The following is a 13,141-nucleotide window of genomic DNA, read 5'->3' as shown; positions in this document are numbered from 1 at the left end:
TAAAAATGTAGCAAAAATAATTCCCGGCAATTACTGTGGTGATGTGGGCCCCTTGCGTTAATCAGGAAATGTCAATGTCTCCCTCGGAGTGATCTTTATTGTATGCACCTGTTGTAGGCAGATACAGCAGGCAGGAGTCAGCAGCTCCTCCCCTTCCTTTTCAGGGCTGGAAACTTTGTGCTGCTCCTTTGCCACCCTCTTGATAAAGGGAAGGAAAGGAGGAGTCCTGCCCAGAAGAGGGAGAGGGAAGGCTGACTGGCAGGCACCCCACTGCAAGTAGAGCCCCACATCCCCTGGCTTCATGGGGGATTGTGAGTACTCCCAGAGTGATCTACTTGCCCGAACGTTGTCTCTCATGATCTTCCAGAATGTGCTCACAGCAGCAGGAAGCTTTTCCTTGCTTTACCAGAGCAAAAAATAGAAAAAAATCTGCTTGGCAAATTGCAAAAGAAGGCTCATTGATTTCAACAGGAAAATGAAGCACGTGCTCAGCATCAGTCTCCCTTTGAAGATGTGAAAGTGCTTGACTTTGGTTGGATTGCATCCTCACTCTGTTTCTTGACCCTTCTTTTGTATCGGTGTGCAGTGCAAGATGAAACTGTTTTTTGTTTTTTTAAAGAACATATTGCAGCTATTTTTTCACTTCTTAGGTACAGTGTAAGTTTGTGCTTATTTTAAATCTTCTGTTGCCTTTTGTTCATTGCATACAGTTAAGATGCTTAATTCTTATGAAAAATGCACCAGTTATTGAGATCAAGGTGTTTGTGGTTGATTCTCTGTTTTAAACTCACCTATAAAATCTGTCCTTTTCATAAGATTTTCCTTATTTAAAGAAGATGTTCAGTTTAGGCAAAAACCTCTGAACTAAAACTAACACATCTCATGTAACTAAAACTGTTTCTCATCCTACCAGTTTCTAGAGCTACTCTACAGAGGGCGGTCCTCAATTCTGAAGGGCTGTCAGGCGAAGGCCCTCTGAGCGGTCCTGTCCAAATCTGGTTTAGAGCTAGAGGGAGAGTATCAGGGAGGGACTTGATGCTGCCCAACCATAGCAAACATCTGAACAGCAGACTGAACAGCCACACACAGGCTATGGCCTTCCCCCACAATGGTGAGATTTATTGTTTTTCTACTTAAACTGTAAGAATGATTTATAAATTTGAATCAATTCCTATAAATGACCAAATGTAAATTTGATGCAAACCTTTGTCCTCCTTTGCCCTCTTTTTTGGCATGGCATACACGGCCATGCCCTACACATCAGCATTTGAGCTTGGCCACATGGCTACTGACGTCTCTGTTGGTTTTAAGGAAATAATTGGTTTTCTATAGGCTTCTTTGAAACTCCTCAGAAAGGTGGCAGCCCCACCTTGTGAGAAAGACAGCCTTCGCTTCCACTGATGGCAGAGCTCCCCTTTCGAAAAGGGATGGCTGACACAGGCATCGTGGATGTCAACTTAGAATCCCTCCCCACTCTACAATAATCATGTTATTTTCAAGGTTTGAAAGGAGGGCTCCTATTTAATTTTGGAAAGGGTGACATCCTGTATGCAAGTTCATCTTGCTCTCTAAAAGTAGCAAACATCAACCACCCCAGGCCCTGTGCTCCACTCTGAAGAAACCTTTTCCCTTATTCTTTCTTTCTTTCTTTCTTTCTTTCTTTCTTTCTTTCTTTCTTTCTTTTTCTTGGATGTGCACTTTATGACCTACTTTTATTTTAGGATGGAGGCAAACAGGCTCCCCCCTCAGCAAGCTCTCCTGCATGCCCCAAGGGCCTTGTCTCCCTCCATGTTGTCAGAACCCACATAGGAAGCTGCCTTACACCACTTCAGACTATTTGCCCATCTAGTCCAGTATTCCCTCCGACTGGCAGCAGTTCTCCAGAGTCTCAAGCACAAGTCTTTCAAATTATCATTTGTATTTAGCTAAAGATAACCAAGGCAGACAAATAAGGCTCTGAGCTGCTGGATTCTTAGGACTTTTTTGGGCAGGGTGGGGTGTTGTGTGTAAGGTACACAGCATTTGTTTTGTGGCTGTAAGGCATCGCCCGGAGATTAATTTCCTTCCTTTGTGGTTTCATGACAACTGACTTCCACGTCTGGTTTTCCCCACTGCCGTAACATTAAAGTGCTCACTAAAGTGTTTTTGTTATAAGTGAGCATTTCCACAGCATGAATTAAAGAATTAAAACCGAGTCCTCTGAGGGCAGGATGGATCCAGCAATAATATATCAATTTTTAAGAAAAAGATGTGCTTGGAATGAACTGGTTTGGTTTAGCAAAATTCACTGAATTAGCTCAAAATCTCTGAACTACACCTGAAAATAGTCCCCATAATTGACCAGTGCACAGAGCATGAATTAAGTTCATTGAATTATTTCTAGTTCATCATCAAGTTCATTCTCTTGCATGTGTTTTTGACTTGGGGGGGGGCTTTAAGCTTAAAGAGAGGAATTGGTAGGGGAAATAAACCAAACAATTCACATTCTGCTGTGTGCGCGTGCCTTGATGCTTCCTTAGTCTTAAAAATAGACTTTAAATATAGTTTATACTTCAGCATAGTAGCTTGTAACATTCTGAAGTCTGGGTGCAGGGAGGGATGCAAAGAATCATTTGAAACAATTTGAATCGAACTGCGAACTGAATGTGAACTGAACCAGTTTATTTCATAAAGGAACAAAAGTGAACTGGAATTAGTTCCTTTTGGGGCATGTCAACCTTGAACTAGAACTAGTTCCTTTTTAAAATGAACCTCCCCAGTTCTGCAATGGCTACACGAGGCTCGAGACCAAGCAAAAAGGGTAAGGGAGAAAGAGAACACTTCCCTTCTCATCTGTCCCACATGCCGTGATGGGAGTGGTTGTGCACCTTTATAGATCCGTAATGTGAGAAACCACATGGCGAATAATGGACTATGATTCACTTTAAGAGACATATTAGGGAAACACATTCGCCCTTAGTAGCTTATCATGTATTTTTCTCTCCAGTACTCTCAAATATACTGTTGTGTGCTCAGCTGGCTTGATCACTGTGAATGAGTGGTCAAGTCCTTGATAAAGGAATGTTAATGTTCTTTAATGATTGTGGATGGTCTCCTGAATAAGCCATTCCATTTCACAGGTGGGGTATGAGATGAGCTTTCTCTGCACCTCTCCACAGGCAGTGGTGCAGCTTCCCACTGTTTCTCTGGACCTGCTGCCTATTTTTAGGCATTTGCTTGCTTCCAGTAGGTGCTGCTAATATTATTTGTAGATAAAACAAATATTACAAAGACAGCAGAAATCGCCTTTACTCTCTCATCCAAATGAAATGGAATTCTGTTGTGCTGCCCCTCTTTCCGCCTTATGCTGAATCCGACCAAGGTTTCAAGCAGGAGTCTTCCCTAGCCCTATCTAGAGATGGCGAGGATCAAACCTGAGACCTTCAGCATTCAAAGCATACCATTTATGATTCAGCTAGTATCTGCAGTGGATTTGAATTGATTTTATATGTGTGCTGTTGTTATTTTCCAGCTATTTATATGGAAAGGCCTACTTGCTTTTTTATTTTAAAGGTTGTTTTAACTGTTTTATATATGTAACTGTTTTATATATATATACACCGATTATATTGTATATACATCGCTTGAGAATGCGTCATGGGAAGTGACTCAAAAATGAAATAAATAAATAATAGCTTTGACCTTTCCTAAGCGAAGAGATTGTAATAATACAATCACATCCCTGGTCCATTTCCCCACCCCCACCCCCACCCCCACCCGCTGCAATATACAGTTTAGAATATTTGTGGAGTAAAAGTTCCGCTCTCAGGAAGAAAAGGAGGGGGTGATATGTCATGGTTGCTTAATGTTAAGTTTCACTGGTTTCTCCCTCACGCCCACCTCCCCTGCATAGATTGAAACAGATCAGTAAAGATTAATTAGTAAAGATTTGCTTCCACCTCCTTAACTGAAATCGCAACTCACAATAAGGATATGAGAACTCACTTTACGGCTTTGCGTTTGTGTTGCACCTACAAGGTGATGATGTGGAGGTATGCAGCAAGACATGGGATGCTTCAGGACGGGGGTGGGGGTGGGGGGAGGGCTTAAGTTGCAAATGAGACATTGAGATATTGCAAATGCTTTGTTGGCAGCAGACTTTTTTCACTGACTGAATTTCCTCTGGAGAGGGTAAATCCAGATTAAAGTGGAGGTGGCGGGGGTGGAAAACAGGCTGGTGTCTTGATGTCAATGACGTCATGTGTACACTGCAAAAACTATCAGGCACGAGGAGTACTGATCCCACAATAAACACCTACCCAGAAGCACCCTAGGAAATCTGCACTATGACTGGGAGGCACATGTTTCCTTGTGCATAGGTGTGCAGATGCATGTAGTACAGTACCTGTAAATGTTGCATTGCTCAAAGATGCAGGGTGGTGGGTAGGTGACATTCCACGGAGGTGCGATGTATGTTAGATAACATTACCCAGTTTCAGAAGAATGACCCTCTCCCTTGCTATTCTCCACCAGGTGTATCTATGAACATTTCCCCCTTCCAACAGACTTTTATTTCATGAGGCAGACAGTGTTCTTTATTTTTATTTTGTTTAAAAACTGCTGATCTGTCTCCTTTTTGGTAATTGTTTTATATTGTTTAACACAACTGTAATGTCATGTATGCGGCAAAGTGCCCTGAGTTATGTTTTTTTGTTTTTGTTTTACACCAGAAGGATGAGATACAAATGTTTGAATAAAACGATATGGAAAAAATTGCAAGGCTTTGCAGAAGAGTATATAGTTCAGGTATTGCCTTTTGCTTATGACTTTAATGAATTAATATCGCACACAGATGTACTGTTTGCAGAGAGCCAGAAATGCAGCCTTGCAGACCCTGCAGATTCGGGGAGGGGAGGCAAATCCACGAGAAGCAGCCTCTATTTCTTTTTAATTAAACTCTTCAATCAACCCCCCCCCCCTTTCCCTTTTCCCTACTCCCAAGGCTCTTCCATTAGTGTTTCCCTCCCTGCCTTACTAATGGCCTTGCAGGCCCTTCCCTGTTATAACTCTCCCTGCCGCCCCACCTCTGGGTTTTGCCACTCTCCCCTCCTACAACTGTATTTCCCAGCCCACGCTGCTCAGAGCATGATTTACGAGAAGGCAACGCCAATTCCAGTCTGGCAGGAGAGTCGGGTACCACATTGGCTGAGAGAATGGCGCCGGTGCCAGGCCAGGGGGGAGCCCAGAGGGTGCAGCTTCCCAGAAAGAAGGTCGAGTGTGGAGGGAGGAGGACTGCTTGGCCAAACGCAGCAGCAGCAGCAGCAGCAGCCACAAGCTCTGCAGGAGCAGAGAAAACTGAGCAATGGCATCAGGTCCAGCATTCCTTCCATCCCGCCCATCTGTCTGAGACAGAAGCAGAAGGGGAATCCTGCATGCATGCAAGCAAGCAAACAAACAAACAAAAAACACGACAACAAGGCGGCAGGCAAGTTCCCTTCTGCCCCGGGTGCTTGTTTCTCTCCTGAAAGGCACTCTTAACATATAGGTGGTGCCTTGCACCGTTGAGCTGCTAGGCCGTGACAGAGACACAGATATCACAAGCTGGCCCCGTTTCTTCAGCTCCGTTCTTAATTGCTCATTCACTCCCATGGAGACACATTTATCTTAAAGCATCAGTGGAGGCAAAAGATGCAGAGGGTGAGAAACAGAGACTCCTCCTCTCTCGGCAAGCATAAAGGAGACATTGCAGAGCTGAGATTCGCATCAGGGCTCCCTCCCTGGTGCTCTCATGTAGGATGATGCTCCCTCCAGCTCAGAGAACCAAGGCCCCTGGGAATGCACTGCACGTCTGCACAAACACAGCCCACTGCAGGGCGGGAAACTGTCCATCCTTAAGACAAGGTTCTGCCACCTGTGGGCATGAGGAGGAGCTAGTGTGCCTTTCTCAGCTGAGAGCCCTTCATATTCTCTTGTTTCTCGCCTGCCTCAGGAGCTGCCCCACTGCCGCACAACGCATCCATCAATTGTTTGCCACCAGAGGAAGCACAAACGTAGGGCACAGCCAGTAGACACAGGTTCAAATCTCACCCACTCAGCCATGAAGCTCACAAGCCTCTCCGATTAGCCTTCCTCACAGGTTTGTTGTGAATACAGAATTGGGTGGGAGAGTGGGAGGACTGTGTGTATCCACCCTAGACTCCTTGGAGAAAAAGTGAAATAAAAATGTAATGCTCTATTGGGGAGGCATAACTCAGTGGCAGACAACTGGCTTTAAACATAGAGGGTTCCAGGTTTTATCCACAACATCTCCAGTTAAGGTGGGGAGATCTAAGACTTGGGGGGCTGAATGTGGTTCCCCAGGCCTCTCTAACTGACCCAGGACTCTCCCCCTTTCCCAGGACACTCCCCCTCTCCCCAGGCGGCACCCCCTCACTGCCCTGCTTCGCACACTCCTTGGGTATTTTTGCCTGGCTGGAATGTGTCCTTGAATTCCGATCATGTCTCTTGCTTGCCTAGATGAAGGATAGAGGTGTGTAGAAACTAGCTTGCTGTATGACGGTCATTCCTCCACACACTTTTGCCCCTGGCCCTGCCCACCCCTGGCATGTGGCCTCTGGAAGGTTGCTCAGAAGGGAATGCAGCTGCCCTCAGGCTGAGAAAGGTCCCTCATCCCTGAGTTAAAGGGAGCAGAGCAGGAAAAAAGCCCTGCCTGAGGCAGCTGCCAGTAAGCAGGCAGGGAGAAGCAATGGCCTGGCTCACCTTGGCCTGTTTCCTGCCTGTGTTTGAATACTAAGCCGACTAGAGATCAGGCATCTTTGAAAGCTGAAACCCATCCTGAATAGGGTTTGTTGGGTGCATGGCGGAGACCGCAAGCACGCTTAGGTCCCTCTCAGCCCAGTGGAAAGCCTGACTGGGAGCAATGAACCAGCACACCTGATCCCCAGGATTACAGAGGTCTGGACTGGATCCAAGACTCCCTCTGGAGACTCCTGCATCTTTTAAGACAGCCACTACTGTCTCCTTCACATGCAGGGCTACAGCTGCATCGCTGCTGCTCCTGGATATGGACGTCTTGCACGCCTTCCCTTTTCCCTCTGGCGCAGGTGATGAGTGCTACCTTCTGCAGAAAACTGCCTTCTCTCTCTCTCTCTCTCTCTCTCTCTCTCTCTCTCTCTCTCTCTCTCTCTCTCTCTTCGAAGGGCTCCCTGAACCAGGGCTATCCCTGATGGCTGAAGCCCAGGATGTCTCTCCAGGGATGCAATCCTGCTTTTTGCATTAATAATTTACACCGTGTTGTTCAGCTAATAATGGCCTTTCCTTGTGATTAGCTCACTTAATGGGCTAAAATTGGCAAGAGAACAATGGGGCTTTAATCTTCCTGGGGAGCGTGGCGGGTGGGGGAGGTGGGAGGAGAAGAAATACATTTCCTAGATCTTCTGCACTTGTGGAATATCTCGCTGCCCCTGTCTCTGGCAAGAGGAGAGGGGCAAATGGGCTTGCAGGTGCCAGAGACCCCTCCTCCAAGCACATCATCCTCAGCCTGTGTGTGTTCCAAGTCCTCTGGCTGTAGGAAAATGCCCTGCAATATATTTCTCTGATTACAGGTCTGAAGCATCGAGAGCTCCTGGCTGCCCTGGCCAGGTTGTGGCATGCATTGCCCATACCTGCCTCCCATCCTTCTCAATCACTTCTCAATCAGTGTTTTGATACCGCCCTCTGTTCTCCAGAAGTACAATATAAGAACAGTCTGCTTTCATCCTCGGTGATCCATTAGTAGCGGATGCCCCATGCACATCGCAGACCAGCAGTTAGGAAGAAGAGAAGAAGAAGAAGAGTTTGGATTTGATATCCCGCTTTATCACTACCCTACGGAGTCTCAAAGTGGCTAACCTTCTCCTTTCCCTTCCTCCCCCACAACAAACACTCTGTGAGGTGAGTGGGGCTGAGAGACTTCAGAGGAGTGTGACTAGCCCATGGTCACCCAGCAGCTGCATGTGGAGGAGTGGAGACGCGAACCCGGTTCACCAGATTACGAGACTGCCGCTCTTAACCACTACACCACACTGGCTCCCAGAAGCAGCATGAAGGAGGAGACAAACAGAAATGGTGGCCTCCTTTCCCAAAGACCTCCTTTGGTGTATTAATCCCACTGGCAGGTGCAGGTGGCATTGGCTACTGGAACAGGGGCAGCTTTTGTTTGCGGCAACCGCCTTAAGAACCATAGGAGGAGGCAGTTGTTTCTTAGGGGGCCATTGCCACCGGGGGAAACTCGTTTCGGAGAGGCGGTGGCCACAATCATTCTGAAAGGGCAAGGCCTGCACTCCCTGGTAAACATAAACACCGCCTGAAGTCCCGAGTGGCTTTGCATTGGCTTTATCCGTCAGTATGTGCTTGAATTCCTGATCTCCACTTCCCGGTCTCTCTGTTCCTCTGACCTGCCTGTCTCTAGCTTCATTGCTACTCCCTGCTTTCTGCTCCGCTTGACAGACTCCTTGGCTGTGACCTTGGCTCTGCTTGACTCTGACTTTGGCTCCCCCTCTTGCATTGGTTTCTGTGTTTGAACTGTCTTCCTGGCTCCTGACCCCGTTTCTCTGCACAGTCCTCAAAGAGGCTCACAGCTGACACACAATGGCACCAGCCCTGAATAGGAGTCCCAGGTCCCACTTTGATTAGACTAGCTCGGCTCAGTTTTCTTTCCTGAGGTGGGGGCAGAAACAAGGAGGCACCAACTGCCTGCCCACCCCAGAAGCTCCCTTCTCCTATGCCAGTGATGAGCAGACTTCAGCCGTTGATTTTGTACTACGTCCAAACAATGCTACAGTAGTGTAGCAGGCAAGGAGCAGCTAGAATCATAGAATCATGGAATTGTAAAGTTGGAAGGGACTCCGAGGTTCATCTAGTCCAACCCCCTGCAGTGCAGGAAGATGCAGCTGTCCCATATGGCATTCAAACCTGCAACCTTGGTGTTATCAGCACCATGCTCTAACCAACTGAGCTGTAGAATTAAAGAATGGGGTGCCTCTGAGCCCAGACCAGGAAACTGTTTTTAGTACTAGAATTGAGCTCACAGTCTTTTCGCATAAATATCCACTCCTGGTTCCCCTCCCCAAGCTTTATTTGCTTCAGCAGCCTAATTTAGGGCACACACACACACACGTATTTATGTTGTTGCTAATCTACTGGAGGCTCCAATACTTTGGCCACCTCATGAGAAGAGAAGACTCCCTGGAAAAGACCCTGATGTTGGGAAAGATGGAGGGCACAAGGAGAAGGGGACGGCAGAGGACGAGATGGTTGGACAGTGTTCTCGAAGCTACCATCATCAGTCTGACCAAACTGTGGGAAGCAGTGGAAGACAGGAGTGCCTGGTGTGCTCTGGTCCATGGGGTTGCAAAGAGTCGGACACGACTAAACAACAACAATCTACTGGAAACTACCCAGAGATCTGACACCAGTTGCTGGAAACTGCAGGAGGGGAGGGTCTGCTTGAGCTCAGGTTCTGCTTGCTGTTTCCCACAGGCATCTAGTTGGCCCCCATGAGAACAGGATGCTTAACGAGATGGGCCACTGGTCTGATCTGGCAGGTTCTTCTTGTGCTCTTAACTGTGCCCACCCCTGTTCTAAGCTACCAAACCCATTTCCTCCTGTAACCAACTAACACTATTTCCCTGCACAATATCTTCCCTCACCATCTCCAACTAATGCCATTGCCACAACTGTAAGCATGTTTGCCTGGCTGTATATCCCAAGGGTGGGAAAGAACTGGCCTGGGCAGTGGGGTGGCGGGGGCTGTAGTAAGTGGAAAGGAGAGGATACAAGCAAGGAAGGACACCCTTCTCCAGGTCCTGCTCCTCAGCCTCCTTGAGTGCTTGTGCCTGGCTGAAATGTTTCCTTGAGCTCTTGCTTGCCTGCCTGGAGAAGTGGGGGGATCTGTTTGTTTATTAGCAATTTCTAGGATTGTAGGCAATTGAACTAAGAGCAGATCCATACTGTGCATTGAAAGAAAATCAAGTGCATATTTAAAGCATGTTACTTTCCCCAAAGAATCCTGGAAACTGTAGTTTGTTAAGGATGCTGGGAGTTCTGTCTTTGTGAGGGGGGGGAACTACAGCTCCCAGGGTGCTTTGTGGGAAGTACTGTGCTTTCAATGTATGTTGGACGTGCTTCAAATGTATGGTGTGGATCTGCCTAGTCACACCTGCTGCTCCGCCCACTTTTGCTCCTGCCACACCCCCACACACCACTGATATGCAGCTCCTGAAAGGTTATCAATGAGGAAACAGCCTGGGGGCTGAACAACTTCCTCCACCCTGATACATCCCACTGAACTGAGCAGGAGTGGGGGGGGGGGGGACTTACTTCTAACATGCTGAGAATTTAGTTGTAACTCTCTCTTTTTACATCACAAAAAGATCCCTTGCAGCATTAAGAGAGTGAGAGATTCTTGTGATATAAAAAGAGACTCTCCCCTCCCGCAGAGTCTCTCCCCTCCCGCAGTCTCTACTTAACTGTAGATCCTAATCATTAACCCAGTGATTCAGTTGTCATTGTTACCTCAGCTAGCTGGCAGATAATTCTCACTGCCCCAGAGTCTAACCCTAGAACAACTGTAAATAAGTGAAGCAGTCTCCTCTTTTAAGTACCGTAACTTCTATGGTAAGTAACCGAGCTGAGAAATCACTGTGTTTGTGCAAAACTCATCAGACAATCCCATAATAACCTATTGAGGCCAGGACTCAATGGCCACTGTAATGGCAAACTATTTATGCTGGCTAAATAGTGATTTGAAGGAAGCTGAAAGGAGAGGACATAAGGAAGAAATGCATGGAGAAAACAGCTGCTTCAACTGCATGGCTGCACCAAACCCCTCACAAAACAGCATTTTTGGGCTGATGCCTTACTGGTGGAAAGCGGGCAGAGAAATATGGGATGTGTCTCCTTCCCCAGTACAGACAAACCCCAGTTCCATGGTGGTTCAGATTACTTGTGCCACAAATCCATCTAGCCTCAAATAAATGTTCTCTTGCAGGGGGAGGGGGGTCTTAGAAGAGGCACCCTGAGCTCCACAGACTCATAAGATGTAGTCCATCCATTTCTTCAAAGGTCTTTCCTTCAGCTCCAGTTTCATAGACTCCCATGGGCCAGAGACAGCCCTCTCCTCTTCCCACTGCAGGGCACTTCCAGCAATGCACCGAGACCCTCCCTGATTTCGAGGGAACCGCAAACCCTTCCGAGACTCTGACCTACATTCTTTCATTCCAAGGACATCTTTGGAAGGCACCAGGGCACTTAGCTTTCACATCTCACATTACTTAGCACCAGGCGCCATCTTTCCTCATATCTCCAACACCCTTCTTAATTACTCTTCATACCATCATTTCTCATGGAAATCCATTTCTCTCAAGGCAAATGTGAAGGTGAAAGGTTACAAAGTATTGAAACAAAACTCCCATCCTCAAGGGGAGGGGAAAGAAGGAATTCCCCATCAGGTCTGACCTTCCTCCCCACTGAGTTTAACAGCACACGCACACACACACACACACACACACTTTTTCTCAGAGTAAACTTAATTTTGAGATTTGGATTCAGCAGGTTAAAATTAGCTCAGTTTGTTAATAAGTCCTGTACCTAGATTGCTAAAGGACTGTGGAAATTTGAGTTCTTGAGGGAGAAAATATTCAGGCACCTCTTCCATTGATATATAAATATATAATACATTTGAATGGCATTTGTTGCCAGTTATTGGCCCCACGATATTTACAGATATGACCTTCCCATCCTTCCTTGATGAAACATTGCTTGGTACTCAACATTATTGAAGTCCTGAAAGCAGGAATGGGACACGTCTCCTTTGGATATGTCTCCAGGTAAGCAGCAATTCACACAGATCTACAGTCAAGGAGGTCCATGCTGCTGCCAGCTTCATCCTGGAGCTGTGGCAGCCACCTGTGAAGCCAGGATTGGAGCCAAGCAGCTGTCATTGCCTCTGGGTTATTGCTAAATAGATTCCTGCCAATGCTATGTACCCCATGCCCTTGTAACAAAGCCGCCTGGGTTCCCTGCGTTGCACAGCAGCTGCCTCTGCTTGATTAAGGCTTCCAGTGGCATATGCTGATAGGGGTGGTGGTAACCAGGGAAAGATCAAGCCAAGGAAGGAATGGCCGTCAACCCAACACAACTGGACTCTTCTGTTTCTAGGACATTGCCTTTCATAGCTAGGTCTTCCCCACTCGATCTTGGCAGCCTGAAAGACCAGGCTAGTAGCTAAAGCCAAAGGGAGGCAGGGAAAGAACTAGAAGCCTATTATGGTCCTCCATCATCAGCAACAATGGTTTCATCACCAGTTATGAAAATGAACGGACCATTGTTACAGCTAAAAGAAACCCAACAGGGGGGGAAATGACAATAATGAAAGAAAGGAAACATTTTGAATAGAAAGCAAATAACTCAAATGTGAATAAACTGAAAATCAATTGGAGCACTGCTACCCAGCATAAATGTTTTAAAAGTACAATTTTGGGAATTGTGTTTCTTTTGTTGTTTAGAATTCAGATATTTTCATATGAGTGGAATATACCATTCAAATTGCATATTTATTTATTCCCTAGAGTTAATCTGGTAACCTCTAGATTAGATTACTGCAATGCGTTATATGTAGGGCTCCCTCTGAAGATGGTTCGGAAACTTCAGCTGGTGCAGAATTCAGTGGCCAGCTTGCTGATTGGGACAAGACAGTTTGAGCAGATTACACTGATCCTGCTTAAATGGCTCAGGACCACCATACCTCAAGGACTGCCTCTGCCCAGATAAACCGACCTGGACCCAGTGATCATCATCTGAGGCTCTTGTCAATGTGCCTCCTCCATGAGAGGTCTGGAGGGTGGCAACACAAGAACGGGCCTTTTCTGTGGTGGCTCCCCATTTGTGGAATGCTCTCCCCCTTGAGGATCGCCTGCCCGCAACTGCATTACATATATTTAGGTGCCAGGTGAAAATGTTTTTCTATAACCAGGCCTTTGACTGATTAACATTTTCTGTCCTTTTAAATGTGTTTGTGGGAGGGGGCTATTGGTTTCTGTTTTATTATGTATTTTGTGTTCTCATTTTGTATTTTTATGTTGTAAACTGCCTTGTGATCTTTCGATTAAAGGTGGTATTTAAA

General features: G+C 46.6%; 1 long non-coding RNA gene across 1 annotated transcript; it reads left to right on the top strand.

Annotated features, from left to right (window-relative positions):
• The first annotated feature begins 513 nt into the window (after positions 1–513).
• On the top strand, positions 514–13,100 carry LOC308580331. Its single transcript, XR_014004806.1, has 4 exons — positions 514–650; positions 914–1,111; positions 4,710–4,785; positions 7,584–13,100. It is a non-coding gene; the product is annotated as an uncharacterized lncRNA (long non-coding RNA).
• The last annotated feature ends 41 nt before the right edge of the window (positions 13,101–13,141 follow it).

Source organism: Podarcis bocagei, assembly GCF_964188305.1.
Source record: "Podarcis bocagei genome assembly, chromosome: 2".
NCBI lineage: Eukaryota > Metazoa > Chordata > Lepidosauria > Squamata > Lacertidae > Podarcis > Podarcis bocagei.
This window is presented reverse-complemented; position numbering and strand designations above follow the sequence as displayed.